We start from the raw sequence: 16667 nt of genomic DNA on the forward strand, positions 1-16667 counted from the left end.
ATTTGTAAGACCTTTTGGAACCTTTTGCTTCGTTAGAATGCCCGAGGGGTTAAAAAATGCAGGGCAAACCTTCTCAAGAATGATAGCAACTATCTTATCCAAACAGCTTCGCAGAAATATCCTAGCTTACGTCGACGATATAGTCATGAAGAGTGATAGGAGGAAAGATCACATTCTTGACCTCATGGAGACATTCGCCAACTTGAGAGTAACAAACCTGAAGCTCAACACAAAGAAATGTGTGTTTGGGGTTCAACGAGGCAAGGTCCTAGGATGTCTAGTTTCAACGAAGGGCATCCAAGCTAACCTGGACAAAATCCAAGCACTCGCTGATATGAGGGAGCCTGCCTCAGCAAAAGACGTGCAAAGGCTAACGGGAAGAATTGCAGCTCTCACCAGGTTCATTCCAAGAGCCGCGGAGTGAAGCTTACCATTCTTCCAGGTATTGAGAAGCTCTAAAAAGTTTGAGTGGGGGGAACAGCAGAAGGAAGCCTTTCAAAAGCTTAAAGACTACTTGACAAACATGACCAAGCTGTGCCCACCTGAACCAAAATCACCTCTCTTTCTCTATGTGTTAGCTTCAAACTCAGCTATCAGCGCTGCTCTGATTCAAGAGAAAAAATTGATGGAAAATTGAAGCAAATTCCAGCCTACTTCGCATCGGAAGCACTTTCAGGCTCAAAATTGTTCTACTTGGAGCTAGAAAAAATTGCATATGCAGTGGTTATGGCAGCGCATAAACTGCGACACCATTTCGAGGGCCACAAAATCATAGCAGTCACAAGTCAACCACTGCAAGACTTCTTTACAAACAGAGAAGCTTCAGGGCGAATTACTAAATGGGCATCAGAGTTGTCAGAATACGTTATGGACTTCAAGACAAGAAGTGCCATAAAATCACAGGTACTGGCAGACTTCATTGTAGACTGGACCTCTCCATGCACAAGCCAAGACGAGGTTGAGACCCCAGGGGTCATACACTGTGATGGTGCCTAGTGTGACAGGGGAGCTGGAATCTCGGCTATCATTACACGCCATTAGGCGTAAAAATGAGATATGCTGCAGGACTTAGCCTCGCAAGTAATGCGGGGTCTACAAGCAACACCACAGAATACGAGGCACTGCTCATGGGGCTAAGGAAAATGAAGGCCCTGGGTCAACAAGTGTTCATCATAAAAAGCACATAGAAAAGGATAGCGAGGCTAGGGAGCCAGAACTAATCAAGTATCTCACCGCAGTGAGAGAAACAAAAAATCATTTCAAGGACTTCACTGTGCAGCGCATCCCAAGAGTGGAAAATGATGAGGCAGACGCATTGGTGAAAGTGGCAGCACAGAATCAGCTTATGCCCCCTAATGTATTCTATGAAGTCATTTGCACACCATAGACAAAAGAACCAGCCTCGAAGATGGTAAAGGCAATTCAAAGCTTTGATTGGAGAGCCCAAATCATGGCTTACATGAGAGGTTACTTTGAGTCTCACGACAAGGTCGAGCTAAGTAGGCTAAAACAAAAGGCCAGGGGATACACAATAATTGATGGAGAATTATACAAGTCAGGGATATATATCAACCCCTTTGCTTCGGTGGATAAACACAGAAAGTGGAAAAGAGCTACTAGCTGAGATACACAATGGTTTTTGTGGGTCGCACATTGGATCCAAAGACTTGGTAAATAAAGCACGGAGGCAAGGATTCTATTGGCCCACCGCAATTCGTGATGCGCAAAGCCTCGTAAGAAGCTGCGAAGCCTACCAAAAGATGACAAACCAACACAGTGCACCATCACTGCCAATACAGCTCATCCTACCAACGTGGCCTTTACAAAGATGGGGCACGAACATGGTAGGACCGGCAATTGCAAGTTCACTGTAGTAGCATTCGACTACTTCACAAAATGGATCAAAGCTAAACCACTAGCAAACGTAACCTTGGGCTCAATTCGAAAATTCTTTTGGTAGAACATCATCTACAGATTCAGAGTACCCAGGGAACTAACTGTGGTCAATGGTAAACAATTTGATTGTTATGACTTCATGGAGTTTTGTGCCAGCATTAGTACAAAGGTGAAATTTGCCTCAGTATATCACCCTCAGTCAAACGAGGCTGTGGAAAGAGCAAATGGCTTGATCTTCTCAGCCATCAAGAAATGTCTCTTCGATCAAAAGATAGGAAAGTGGGTCGATGAGCTCTCGAGGGTAATCTTGTCCCACAACACCAGAGCATCTAGAGCAGCAGGTTTCACACCTTTCCAAATTATGTTTGGCTCCGAGGCAGTCACACCAAAAGAAATCAAAAACAAGTGCTTGAGAGTATTGCAGGATGAGGCTAACCCAGATAACATAAAAATTAAAAAAGATATGATAAAGCTTGAGATATTACAAGAAGAAGAAAGCATTGATAACTACCCGTAAGAAACAAGGAGGTCGAGAAACAAAAAGTTGTTCATAAGGTCATCAAAGTGGGTGACCTCATTATTAAGAGGAAGAAAAATTGGAACAACCTTGGGAAATTGCAGGAAGCCTAGGAAGGGCCTTACATTGTCACACGGAGTAATAGGACAGGATCCATCCATCTTGTGGACCAACTCGACATGGAGCTACCACACGCATGGAACATCGATAGCTTGCATAAATACTATCCTTAACATCCTATACAACATTACCCTCAGCTTGTGAAGTTACTTTATCGCATTTACCTTTTCGTATTTGGACTGCACTCTTTTCCTTGCTGGGGGGCTCCTTTCTGGAGGCAAGCAAAGTTTTTAATGAGGCAGATCCTTGTAAAATTTTTATTGTTCAAGGAAATGAAGTTCCGTCAATGATTCTCAAAGTGCAACAACAAGTTACCAAACCTTGTGTTTCTGCGTGATAAAAACTTGCGCTTCTACGCAAGAGCAAAGTGCAACAACAAGTTGCCTAACCTCGCATTTCTGCACGATAAAAACATGCATTTCTGCGCAAGAGCATTGAAGCAACAACAAGTTGCCTAACCTCACGTTTCTGCATGATGAAAACTTGTGTTTCTACGCAAGAGCATTGAAGCAACAACAAATTGCCTAACCTCGCGTTTCTGCGCGATGAAAACTTGCGTTTCTATGCAACTTGTTCCTCCGAAGTATTCTCCTCTAAAGGAACAATATATGTTTAAGCAGCAATAAGCTAAATAACCTAGCATCAAATGCGCATTATACGTGCATAAACTTATATTCTCACCCAAGGGCAACAGCAATAGGCCCAATCTAGAGATTAAAAAGGTGACTCAACAAAGACATTTTAAGGTTACTTCAACAACCAGCTTAAAACTATGCCTAGCCTAGATCTCCCCCACACAAAAGAATGAGGGGGGGGTTGACGTTTTTCAAAAGAAAATCCATTTCATCCTTTCACGCGAAGACCCCAACCTCGGCTCCTAAGGTTCAGCAATTTAATTCCAGCTTTCCAAAACAAACAATAAGCCATGACTACACCCCATAGCATAAGCTACGAAGTCAGCAAGGCCGACCCAAATCTATAACCTCGAAAAGTTTCATGGTTGAAGCAACTAAGGGTCGCGATATCATCTAAACTACCGTTCTATTTTTAAGTCAACAAAACTCGAGAACAAGTTTTTTTTCCGACTTATCTTACAAGATCCATAAGCTATGTCTAAATCTGAGAGACCAAGTTGAGAAGTGCCTTGGTCTATTTGTGATGAGTGATTGACTAGATGATTTGAGACTTTATCGGTTGAGTCCATATTCCATATATGCTTGATTATGCTAACGGCCAACCGGATGTGTTGTGTTGTGGTGTTTGTACAAAACATATCTTGTGCGTTGTGTCTCTTGGTTTGTAATGTGCAGGTGTAGGATGTGATATGGCGGTCGACGGCATGAGGTGAAGGTCAAGCGCGAAAGGTCCATGCTGATGTACTAGGGCTGTGAAGGGTGGACATGAGTAGGCTTGGATCGAGGGATCCGAGGAGTTTGGGCGGAGTCATGGGCGATCCACATGGTGTACGGAAGAGCAAGAGTACACGGACGGTGATGGAGACTGCGTCGGTCGAGTCAAGTGCGACGGAGGCAAGTTGAGTAGGCAGCCCAGGAGCTGGGAGCGAAAGACTTGGAGGCATCGAAGACTTGGCGGAGGCTGGACACGCGTCGACATCGGTGAGTCACGCCTTGCGGGGCGTGCAAGAGGGTTTGACCAGTTTGACCTCAAAACTGGGGGTGAGTCACGCCAGGAGGGTGCGCAGAGGGTTTGACCGGTTTGACCTCAAAACTGGGGGTGAGTCACGCCAGGAGGGTGTGTAAAGGGTTTGGGTGATTTGGGCCTCAAAAACTACCGCGCAGGCAGGTTTGTCGGTTTGGGCCTCAAAACCGGGGGTGAGTTCGGTGTGGCCGAACGATGTCGAGTTGGAGGATGCGTGGCACCATCGCGAAGCTTGCGTCGAGGCGAAGCTAAGTCATGAAGGCGTCGGGTCCGTCCAATGAACGAAGAAAAAGTTGGATGGTTTTACCCCTAGGGGGTATTTGGGTTGTGTGCTTAATGTAAGGGCATTTTGGATATTTGCCAAATGCCTACATATGCATAGGAGGGCTGTTTGGGGCAGCTATCCCTTGGGCTAGTTGGTGGTAGGCTACTCATTTGTTTTGTGAGAGTCTTTGGTAGACGGAGAGAGGGAGAGAAGAGTGGATCTTCGTGTTGATCTTTTTGCCATCCAAACTTTGTTTGTGCTTAGGTTTGGCTTGTAACCGGACATGGTGAAGTAATCTAAAGATCTATTTTGTATCATCTTGTTCCATCCCATTTGGATTTGCAATTTCTATTTGTGTTCTTGGCGTTCTTGTTTTCTCCCTTTTCTTCCCTCTCACATTTTTGGTCGATTCGTATTTTGGAGTTTTAAGTCAATCCGGTTGTTTGGAAATGAACTAGGACGTGAGTTGAACCTTTCCACTGAAGAGATTTGATTGAAACCTCACGAGTTATGTCGATTCAAGTTTTGGCATTGAGAAAATAGAGTTCTTCACAAGATTTGAAATTTCTTTTGATTCACAAATCTTTTAGGTATTGTTTCTTAGGAGAAGCTTCTTTACTATGTTGTGAAGTTATGGTTCAAATTTCGTGATTTTTGGAGGTCGTTTGACCCTGTTTCGGATTTTTCTACCATCTTCGCGCAGGCTGTTTTGGAATTCCGGAAATCTCCGGACCTCTGGAAATTTCCGAAGGTTTCTCCGAAAAGTTCCGCACGCCCGAAATTTTTCGAAGGTTCCTCCGGATTCTTCCGCACAGAGGTGTTGGTTTTCAAAGTTTGTCTTCCGGAGCTTGTTTGAAGTCTTTCTTGCTTCCGCTATTCTCAAATTAGGTTCCTAGCATCATTCCTAGGTTCATTAGCTTGTGCATAGCTAAGTGGACTTAATTTTGCTAGAAGAGAGGCTTGTGGGTTTTAACCGAAGTTCTTGGAGAAAATTTGAATCGGCTTCCATTCACCCCCTCTGGTCGCCTTTCCGGTCCTTCAAAATCGAATTCTTTTTCACGTCAAACGAATAAAGGGGGTGACGTTTTTTCAAAAAAGAAAGACGATATTTATTACTTTCCTCCATAGGTAATGCTGCAAATCCCAAAAGCAATCAAAAGTGGCGTTCTTTACTAAGTAAAACACTGATTCCTTTATACTATATGTTACCCGAGAAAGGTCATCAAACAAATCAACCTCGAGCCAAAAGGATTCACAAATTAAAAGAACATAAACAGCACTTGTATATTACAGACTAATGGTTAAGTTCGAATAGCCATCAACATAAGTGTACATTACAGAAAGTGTTTTTGTCGCTCAAAGCCTAAAAATCAATAGCAAATCTCCTTCAACTTCAAGCATTACTCCTCTTGCCGCCCAGAACTATCATCTTCTCCGTCGCCAGTCCTTGACTCTTCTCCCTTAACCTGCTCAGCAACCGAAGTAGAATCAAATAAAGTACAGCCCAGAAAAAACACAATAAAAAATAATAAAAATAATAATAGTAAGAGATAAGGTAAAAATCATCCACCTTTGCGAGACGTTCTTGAGCAACCAGCTTCACGTAGTCACGCCCAGACGCACCCCAAAGTTGTTTTAAGAAATTCATCTTAACAATTAATATTCTTGGACGTTTCTTGTTCAAAAAGTTCAGAAGCCGCGGGAAATTGATAGCTACGTGCTCCAAATTTCAAAAAGTCAGAACAATTTTCTTTCTCCAGTAGCTTGAGCACACCGTCGCAGCAGAAAGCAGCAGCGTAATCATTAGCTCCGGTGATAACTCCAGGCAAGTACTCAAATTCTTGGTCCATCCAATCAAATATTTCCTTGGCACCTTTGTCACAAGGGAAGGGAAGAGGCTCAGAACCAAACTCAGGTAAAGCAGCCTTATATCTTTCATAAATCTGCGTGAATCTATCCTTCAATGCCTGCTCTGCTCCATCAATAAAAAGTTTTTGATCCTCGAGGCTTTTGCCAAGCGTGTGAATCACAGTATCCTTTCCGGAACTTTCTTTCCTCAAGGAAGCAATAGTCACCGAATCTCTCTCGATGGTACTACACAATTTCTCCAGAACGACAAGATTATCTTGAGAAGTTTTCTCCAAGCTCTCCACCTTCTGAATGAGATCGTTGCATGTCTTCACAAGTAGATCCTTATTCCTTTTCAAATCAGCAATTTCATCAGAAAGCAAAGAGCGAAGATTGCTCAAAACACCATTCTCTTTCTTTAACATCGCAAGCTCAGTACGGCTGAGTGTATCTTTCTCTATTTCCTTAAGCCTTTCAATAGCCACTTTACCAGCAATTACAGCCTGAAAAATAAACAACAAGCACGGTTATCATCTTGAAACAAGCAGAAAAATTTTAGCAAGAAACCTTAGCCTCAGGTCGCAAAAAATACCTTGTATCCGAGGGTAGCCGTTATCCTGACCAGGTGGTTGGGGTCAAAACCACGCAAAGGTTTCTCATATTCTGCCAAAATAAAAGACGAATAAGAAAAATAAAATAACAAGAAGTTCAACAAAGGTATAAAGTAAAATAACACTAACCTTTGGGATCAAACGCGCTACCTCGAGCATCATCCTCAACTGAGAGACTAGTCATTGGTTTTGGGTCAATTTCATCTTTTTTAGCAGCCTCGTCTTTCTTACTAGCCTAACCTTTTTCAACAGCCTCACTTTTCTTGCTTCCCTCATCACCTAGAACCACCCTCGCAGTAGCATCCACAGGGCCAAGCCAGTCATTGGCTACGAGCAGACCCTCATCCAAGAACCCTTGATCTTCCTCATCTTCTAGAGCGCTAACAATCCTAATAGACACCTTTTTAGCAGATTTTCAACCTCATGTCCGCATGGGCACCGGCAGCTTCGAACTCTGGCTTTGAAGGTTCTGAGGTAGAGCTCTTCCCAACCTCGGGCTTATGATCAGCAGAAGAACCCTAAATAGTCAAGCTTTTCTGTGTAAGGGCTTCAAGCTCAGAAGTCTTAGGTCTCTTGCTGACCTCGGCCACAGGCTCAACCTCAATCCCCATCTCGATGAAAATACGGTTCAATCGAACACCGAGTGCTCATTCTCATGACAAGGTCCAATAAGGTCAACAGCTCGCCTTTCAACCTCGTCAACAAAGATACCAGCATTAACTCCCTCGGGCAAGCTTAATCCAAAGATAAGGTAAGGAACGGGCCTAGGATACCATTGCATAGTTATCATCTGAATTTCCCTTGGTGCCCATCTGCTAGAAAGGGGCCAGACATTTGCAGCCAAGAACTCCTCAACCAAATCTCGCCCGGTAATCGATGAAGCAGCAATCGAAAATGCACTCTCATACTCTCAAAAAGCCTTAGACCTCGTGAACAAAGGGGTAGTGGTGATGTCCAATGGAGACATCGAAGTAAAAAAAGGGTAGAATGGCTGACAATAGCCAAAAGCCTGAGACATGTCCACCGTAACATAAAACCAATAGCGAAGCCAATCATCATCCCATCTGTTCCTTTGAGCCGAAGAAAGCTCAACTCTCGTAATCTTCCGGCTCTCATTCTTCCTTCGAGTGGTGAATGGTGAATGTACAGCAACCAAATTGAGTTTTAAAAATGCCATCCTGGTCATCAAACTGGACTCTTTTCCTCTAAACATGAAGTTCAAACAGCCTCGCAAAGCCATCAACATCAATGATACCGCCGAAAGTACGCTCAACCCAATAAAACTTGGAAAGAGCAATGAAGAATTAGGAGTAATTGTATCTTTCCAAAATAGCAGGCAACGTCTTATCACAGGAAAATCGCAACCCGGCAGTAAAGAAGTCCCTGAACACCATAGAGTCGCCAACCTGAGGCTTAGGCTCAACTTCATCACCAGAAATCAATAGTATTTTCGAGACTAAGGATTTTCCAAATCGAAGAGTAGGAGGATATTCTTCTTTCCCGGCCATCAGACCCGATAGGTCAGCCTTGATGTTTGCAAGAGCTTCTCCGCTACCAATCTCAGAAGATGCAGAAACGCCACTAGCCTCGTCCGAGCCTCGTCCCTCAGCTTCATGGCGTAGCCTCGACTCTTCAGCCACCTCCTTAGCAGTCATTAACCTCACCGTTTGCATAATCCGAGTCAACTAAAGCAAACAAAAAAGAAAAGTCAAAACAAATATGATACAAAGCAAAGCTCGACAATGCAGCTAAAATACCTTCGAAGTCTCTAAAGTCAGCTGAAAAGTCAAACCCTCAACCACTTAGCAGCGCGATGTGTCAAGACAGCAGCTAAAGCCACAAGAGTAATCTAAAACAAGGCACTGTGCGTCAGTCCAGCAGCAAAAGCCACGAGGGTAGTTTGAAAGCGACCTGCACCCCCCCTTTTATAGGCGCGGTAGCGGGCGCAAAATGATGCCTCGAATCTCGAAACGAATTCAAAGAGGCAGCCAATAAAAAAAGGACACGAAGCATAAAGAATAATTGTTGGCTCATTTCTCCTCCGACGCCCGAGGATGACGTTTTTTGGCAGAATGATCCTTTGTCGTAGGTTCGACCCGTCGGAGTTGACCCTCGCCCTCAAGGGGCTACTGTTGGGGATCTCCCAAAAAGATAGTCACCCTCAAGACTAGCCTCGCAAACAAGATAGCCTCACGAAGTGAACAAACGATGGACAAATTCATTTAACCTTGCAACCTCTCTTCGCCCCTGCACTCGAAGCTAGGGATAATTACTGACGGTTAAAATGTAACAAAGCTTACCCTTGAGCGCTCGAAGCTAATGTCAAACGATGATTTTTCTCTATGTTTTACTCAGGGTCGTCGAAATGAGCGCGGATCAAGATATGAGGTTGAGCACCTCTCTTGACGCGAGGCTAAGAAGACTACAACCACGAAGCCAAGAGGTTTGCAAGAATGAGGTTGGGAGCAAAGGCATGGAAAGCATGACTGCATGGAGGCGTGGAAAACGTGAACCCCTGAAGACGTGATCAATATGATTACTAGCAAGCGTGACCCGATGGAGGAGACCAAATCACACAAGTTACCTCCAAAAGACATTTGTGTATAGCATATTCTGGGGATGTAGTGATTGAGAAAGGGTATTAATGGAATGTAAAGTGTCCTCCGGGTCACTATAATCCGGGTCACTATAAAAGGGGAGCCTTACCCCATTGTAACGCGCGAACATTTTTTTTGCGAAATTGAACCACGAGTGCTTCCCTAACTTTGTTGTGTTCGAGTCTTATTGAGATTCACTCCCCAACAACTCTTAACAGGCAAAACTTTGGCATAATCTTGGAGAATGGAGATGTGTTGCTAGACGCAGACATAAAACGTCGTAATCTTGGGTTTGTTTGCTCTTTAGTATTTCCATCATCGGTTAATTGACTTGACTTGGTATGGACGACCTGGTCACCTGGTGACCACTTGTAATGAATGTCCACTTATGCACTAGTTAACTTGTAGTGTCATTCTTGATTAGGTGGTACTATAGTTGGCTGCTTCCACAGACAAGTTGATTCTTCGGAAAAATTGGCAAGTGCTACCTGTTGCAATATATATAAGCACTGGCGGAGCTTCGTTATTATCAGAGTGGGCCATGGCCCCCCTGCCAAGCGTAATTTGCACTGAGTAAACAGTAATATTAACTGTTCATTGGGTTTTTTTGCTGATTCTCATCGTCTGGCCCCTCCTGCTCCCTTGATCAAGCTCCGCCACTGTATATAAGGAAAGGCGTGGTTTCTCGGCGTGATCTAGGCTCTGGCTTATGCATCTTATTACTCGATGAAGTATATTGGAGATGTTTTGTATGAATTTCATTTTTCACATACTTCTCCTAGCTAGTATAATCCCATACTAACGCTACGGTGCCACTTGGTAATGGAAATAGATTTATGATTCACAAACGAAAAAGTCCACTTTACCATACCTTTTTGGGCTTCGGGTACATAGTAGAACAAATTTATCCAGCAATAGTTACCTCTACAAATGTAGGGTTGATTATAATTTCCGAAAAAAGTACAGTAAAAAAATCTTGCATTGATAACTTGACAAAAGCACAAGATTCAGAGCTTAGAACATGTTAAACAAGCATTCATGGTGGTAAGAGATTTTTTTCTTGCGAAATACGGTACAGAAGCAGACGCTCGTATAAATGTAGCCACATTCAATCCTATAAAACACACATGCAACCTTACCCTTATGCGCACATCCAAGAGACTGAACCGGCAGATCTTCGAGATTAAAAAAATCACCACTAGCAACTCATTGTCAATAGGCACGTCGCCTACCACTGAACAAATAGCACCAATTAAGTCCTAGAATAAATTCATGAAAACACGAGCATCTGTGCCGAGTCGAGAACTTGAACACCGGTTGGCAGATTTCACCACAAAGGACCTTACAAACTGAGCTATGGCCAATTCACGGTGGTTATTAGAGAAATTGAAGTGAATCGATTGGCGCTTACTGTACTAGACACACGTGAAGAGCTGCATGCCTCGCGGGTTCCTCACCCCCTCAGAAGACATCATCAACAAGACAGACCATGAGATAATCGATCGTGAAGAGTATCTTCCAAATCGAAGAGGGCATGAAAGATCGAACAGAAGCAGCGCAGGAAACAATCAATTGATGAAGAAACCAAGAAGACTAAGGGTGTGTTTGGTTTGCCTGTATCATTTGGTTCCTGTATGAAATGGTTCAAAATAATAATAATTTTTTTTTGTTGGTTGGGTGAATTGTACTAACTCAATGAAGTCATCTACTTAATATATTATTCTATTAATAGCAGTGAATCATATAGTATAAGTAAATTGGTTGAACCACGCCATCCAAAATTTTCATACATGCATCGTGTAGTGCATGCAATCAAAGTATCAAACACACCCTAATTAAACAAGCAAACACTGTTAATCCTTTAGAGCTGAACAAGCAAAACAGGCTGGAACGCCATCAACGCAATCCGATCCAAGAGCACGGAACAGAAAACTTCAACTTTTCACACCTCATGCTACTCCACGTCGAGTATAGATTACTAATATCTTTTTTTTTACCTGATCGTTGTTCCGGGCTTCGCAGACGTGTGGAGCTATGAGAGGGAACCTTCGGCCCTGGTGGCGTTTTGAATTTCATCGGTTTGGTTTTCCCTTAATTTATTGTGAAGACTAAATGAGTGGAGTCGTCGGATGTCCCACTCCCATCCGACCAAATATGTCTAAACAGACGTAAGATATTGTATCTCCGGCCGCAAGCCAATTCAAACCCACCCTGCAACTTGCGTACTATATCACTATATGAAACACTCTTCACCCCAGTGGGCGCTATGAAATTGGGCAAGTTGGACACTTTCAGTTATATTGGTACTTGAGTTAAATTCATTGACATTCCTTAATTAACTTGTCACAACGTGTCATCTAGATCCATGAATATACAGATTGTATAAGAGCATCTTTAAACTTATTGCGGGGTGCCTGAACTCGCAGATCATATAAGTGCATCCCTAAACTTGCTGGAAGGTACCATCTAGGTACATAAACTTGCAAGAGGGACTTAGTGTGAGTTTGGTCTCCAGAACCGATTGCTCCAATTCAAGAGGTCGAGGTGCACGCAATATGGGAATTCGCGTATGAGCCGTTAGTTCTTAAGATCGGACTCCTACATATGTTCTTGCAAGCTTATGGACCTAGATAGCATCCCAAAACAAGTTTAGGGACATGTTTACGCAATCTGCAGGTTCATAGACCTAATGGCACCCTGCGACGAGTTTGTGGATGTGGTTCTGTAACCTCGTGACAAGTTTGAGATCCACCAGTAGATTTTACTCTTGGCGCTTTTTTAAGTCACCGTACCTGCATGTGTATACCAGTAGAAACATTATTTGTGGCCGGAAGCAACCTGCAACTTGCATAAAAAGGTAGACCACGTCCATGCAACGCTTGGCACCTACTGTCAACGGAGAATTTTGGTTAGGAACCCTAAAAAATTCGTAAATAACGTCTGTCCCCTCAAGTCCTTACCAGCGATGCATATATAGCACTTCCACGCACTATGTGGCAACAGCACCCCTTGTAGTCTAGTAGTTCAGAATTCAGAAGGCAGTCTATACCAGGAGGATCAGCCGCATCGCGGGTTCGCCCACAGGCAAATTCGTATAAGGTAAACGGGACCATGGACCATATATGCGGGTTCGGGTGCATATATGGACCATGGACCTCTACGCACCTCTCATCTGTGGCAACGGGACTACTAGTCTAGTCTCAAGTTGAGAGGCAGTCTATAGTACCACGAGGAGCAGCCGCATCGCGGATTCGCGGTCACCGCCGCTTCCACTCCAAGTGCCAATTCAATTCATACAAGGTAATTAACGTTCCTTCTTTTCGCTCCTGATCTTCTTTGCTTCCAGTATGTACTATATAGCTTTCTTGAGTAATAAAACTTAATAGCAGGATGTCCGTGTGCTGTTACGATAAAATATTAAGAATGTTATTTTTTAAAAAAACTTAAGAAGTTCTTCTAACTTATTCCAATATATTTTTCACTGCACTCAACAATAGATACTCGTGTTCGTGTTACTTGCCTTCGCACTCTAGTTTGTGGTACTAATAATCTTCAGTCTTGTCCTCCTCCACAATCACAATAATCACTCCATCAGCTACGGTGCAACAGCGCAATTGGCAAACAAACACAAACAAGCACAATGCTAAATAAAATAATCTCAAATTAAGATGGAACCAGGATGACTGGATGGCTTGTGATTTTGGATGAATTTAGGCCAAACATAGTTCACATGGGTGATATCATTGATTTGCTTAAAATGAGGAAAAAGGAGAGACAAAAAAAGCTTCGGGTTTATTTGACCGGAGGGACTTTTGGTCATGGGCCTCGATCGTACGTGATTGGCCTGAGCTTTTTGGGCTTGTGTGCTCTGTATTTTGGACTTCAATTGGGTCCGGGGAAATTCTATATAACTTTCCTAAGTTTTTTCTTTATGAAACGTCTTAATCTTTGAGATCCATGCTATAGTACATAGATGGTTAAAATATCTGGAAAAAAGATAGATGGTTAAAATAAGGTGGAGGAGCATGTCAATCATGACTATTATCTGGTCTTTGTAAAATATTTAATTAGACTATCTAAAATGTTAAGTCAGGTTCGCTAATTGTTGAATTAGTTATAAGAAAGGTTGAAGTATACGTGTGAGCAAGCATACATACATACCATCTAACCCCATGAAATGTTAAATATTCGTAAGTGTAATGGCTAAGCTAGATGGGTCTATTGGATCTTAAACCTAAAACCCCTATGGCCTCGTTTGTTTCGGTCGGATTGGATTCCGGCCAGGATTACTTCCAGACCCGATTTGAGTAATTTCACCCGTGTCACTCAATCCGGTCAGGATTTAATCCTACTGATCCACTCAAAATGAATAAGTCAATCCATCTGGCAGAGATGGAATCAATCCATCTGGCCAGCAACAAATTTGTTCTTGATCATTTGTATTCAACAGAGCCATTTCACCAAAACAATACATCAAATTTGTCCAGTGAGCTAGCAGTAGGCCGGTGTCTGACATTTGGATATGGAGCAAGCACCTTTTTATAAAATAAGAAAAAAATCGAAATTAGCTACACAATGACAACTGAGTCACCACAGATCCACGCTAACAAAATGGAAGCATAAAGGTATGCAGTCTGCTAACTTCTTTAGCTCATTCCAAATAGAACTGTGCGCACATGTCACTTCATTAGGACTGCACATGTCCTCAACAGCATAGCATCCTCAGCAGCCAAGTGAAATCTCCTGGCCAAAAAGTTGCACATCCCAGAAACTGAAATTGTAGCTCAGAAACATTGTCAGTACATTTTTTTCTGTCAAAATTGGATCCCAAAAGGTCCAACAGGATCATTGCTAACTGAAAGTATACTGTAGATCAAGTATACTAACAAAAAAGAACAAAAGCTTCTATCCAAGAACAGATACAATGTAATAGTTAAAGCAAATACTAGCATTAGCATCTTTGAATGCTAATGTAACATTAGCATCTTAATTAAGCAAACAAATAACTTGACATGGACGAATTTTGCTGTAGGACCACACATGACAGTATGATCAATTTGCATCAAGAAACCACTACAGTGAAAACTTGGAGATCCTTTTGTGAATTAGCATGAGCAGCAATAGATCTAGCATCTGTGAGTCTGTGATATGATTGGGGCAATAGAATTTGCTTAAACTAGTACGATTGGGGCAGCATCATCTTAAGTGCATCCAGCTCTCGATCAACACAAACAGCATCATCAGCTCGTGGTTCAGAACCATTTCAGAATTCAGCTCATGGGTAAAAATGGTCCTGAAATTTAGAATGACCATCCAACTTCCTGAAAAGAGTTTTCTATGCTTGGGGTCTCTTGATTTCCAAGACATACAAAGTAGTTTGTAAATTTTGCTAACAGAAACAGTAGTAGGAGTGCTTATTAACTTATTATCTTTTATACAAAAAGAGCTTATTAAATTACTAACTCATTATCTTTTATGCAAGGAGCGCTTATTAACTCAAAGCTACCCAGGCCATTACTGCAGCTCTGCTCTCTTCTATCTCTAGGCTGTAGGCTGGTGAAAGCAAAAGGAGACAGCATCACAGCAGCAGCAGCTTCCTTTCTTCTGCCCTCACTCCTCTCACCAACACTCTTTTCTACTCCACCGACGGTTTTGTTTCAGCCAACTAACGCCCTCTCCTCTCCGTTTCATTTCCATGGCTGCCTTTGTTTAATTAGGCTGTTGTCTCGCCGCTCTTATTACGACTAGTTAGTTAACGCTGCTACTCGTTGCCTTCTTTTCTTGGCCACATCAAGCAGAGAGCACGCCAGGCCATTGCTGCAGCTCTTGCAAGCTGTAGCAGCAGCACCAGGCAAATCAGAAATTAGGCAAGATGCCGCACAACAAGACGGACTCGGAGGTGACGAGCCTGGCGCCGTCCTCGTCACCGCGCGCCCCGCCGCGCACGCGCCCCATCTACTACGTGCAAAGCCCCTCCAGGAACTCGCACGACCGCGAGAAGACAGCCACCTTCGTCCACTCCATGCCGGCGCTCAGCCCCATGGCGTCGCCGCGCCACTCCCACTCCTCCGTAGGTAGGGACTGAGCCAATTCTCAGCCCACCCAAGCACGGCCATCAAGAAGTCGCTACGGATCTCAACTCGGCAACATCAAGAACAAGAATACGAGGACGGGAGAGGAGAAGGAAGATAGGGCGGCACCTTACCGGTGAGAAGATGGCGGAGAGGGTTGCCGTCCGGGCTGTGCTGCGCCGCCACGCCGCCACCTCGCGCCGCCGCCTCGTCGCCTCACGCGTCGCTAGCTCGCACTGCCGCCCGTCGTTTCGCGTGAGGATTCGTTTCAGAGGGTTGGAGGTGGGGATTGAAGGAGTAAAACCGAGCCGGCCCAGATTTGGTTCGGGACGAGATCAACCGAACAACAATTTTTATTGAGGTCTGACTCCATTCCAAGCCATTCCAATCCGTCCGAATTGGGACGCATTCCAGGTCATTCCGACCGAAACAAATGGGCCCTAAGGGCCGTTCGGTTCCTAGGGAACCGTTGCCTGGAACGATTCCTAGCCAGCTTTGATCAGCTGGAACGATTCCTGGATGGATTTCAGGCTAACCGAATGGGCCCTAAACTAGCTATAGGAAGCCATATTGGAGCCCCGGGTAGATCTGTTGGTGTTTTGGACCATTTTGCAGCAGGGGTCATACAGCAAGCGCAATCGGTTCTGTCCTCAAGTCCGCTCGCAACTCATAGCAGAAGGATGCCGGGGTTAAATAGTCTGACCGGCCTTCTTAGGATTGAATCCTAAGGTCGTCGACCGATTGATTAGACACCCATACAACAGTGCGATACATAGTATAACTTTCTTCGACGAATTGCGCTCTGGGTGCAAAATTATCTAATTAACCTGCTGTGAGAAAATCATTTTTGTTGTGCAAAATTATATACAAAATTAAAGTGCCTAAATTACACACCGAATTAAATATTAGCGCAAACTTTGGTCTCTTAGCCCAATCCAAAAACACAAGCCGCATCTGGCTCAGCCCTTGTTTAGTTCACCCCCAACTTCCAACTTTATCACTATGAAAAAGAAGATTCCCCATCACATCAAACTTGCGGTACATGCATGGAGTACTAAATGTAGACGAAATTAAAAACTAATT

General features: G+C 43.6%; 1 long non-coding RNA gene across 1 annotated transcript; it reads right to left on the reverse strand.

Annotated features, from left to right (window-relative positions):
* Positions 1–13935: 13935 nt before the first annotated feature.
* Positions 13936–16203, reverse strand: LOC111258138. Its single transcript, XR_002678708.1, has 2 exons — positions 15719–16203; positions 13936–14284 (listed from the first exon to the last, which is right to left on the reverse strand). It is a non-coding gene; the product is annotated as an uncharacterized LOC111258138 (long non-coding RNA).
* Positions 16204–16667: the final 464 nt, after the last annotated feature.

This window comes from Setaria italica, chromosome VIII (assembly GCF_000263155.2).
Source record: "Setaria italica strain Yugu1 chromosome VIII, Setaria_italica_v2.0, whole genome shotgun sequence".
Taxonomy (NCBI): Eukaryota; Viridiplantae; Streptophyta; class Magnoliopsida; order Poales; family Poaceae; genus Setaria; species Setaria italica.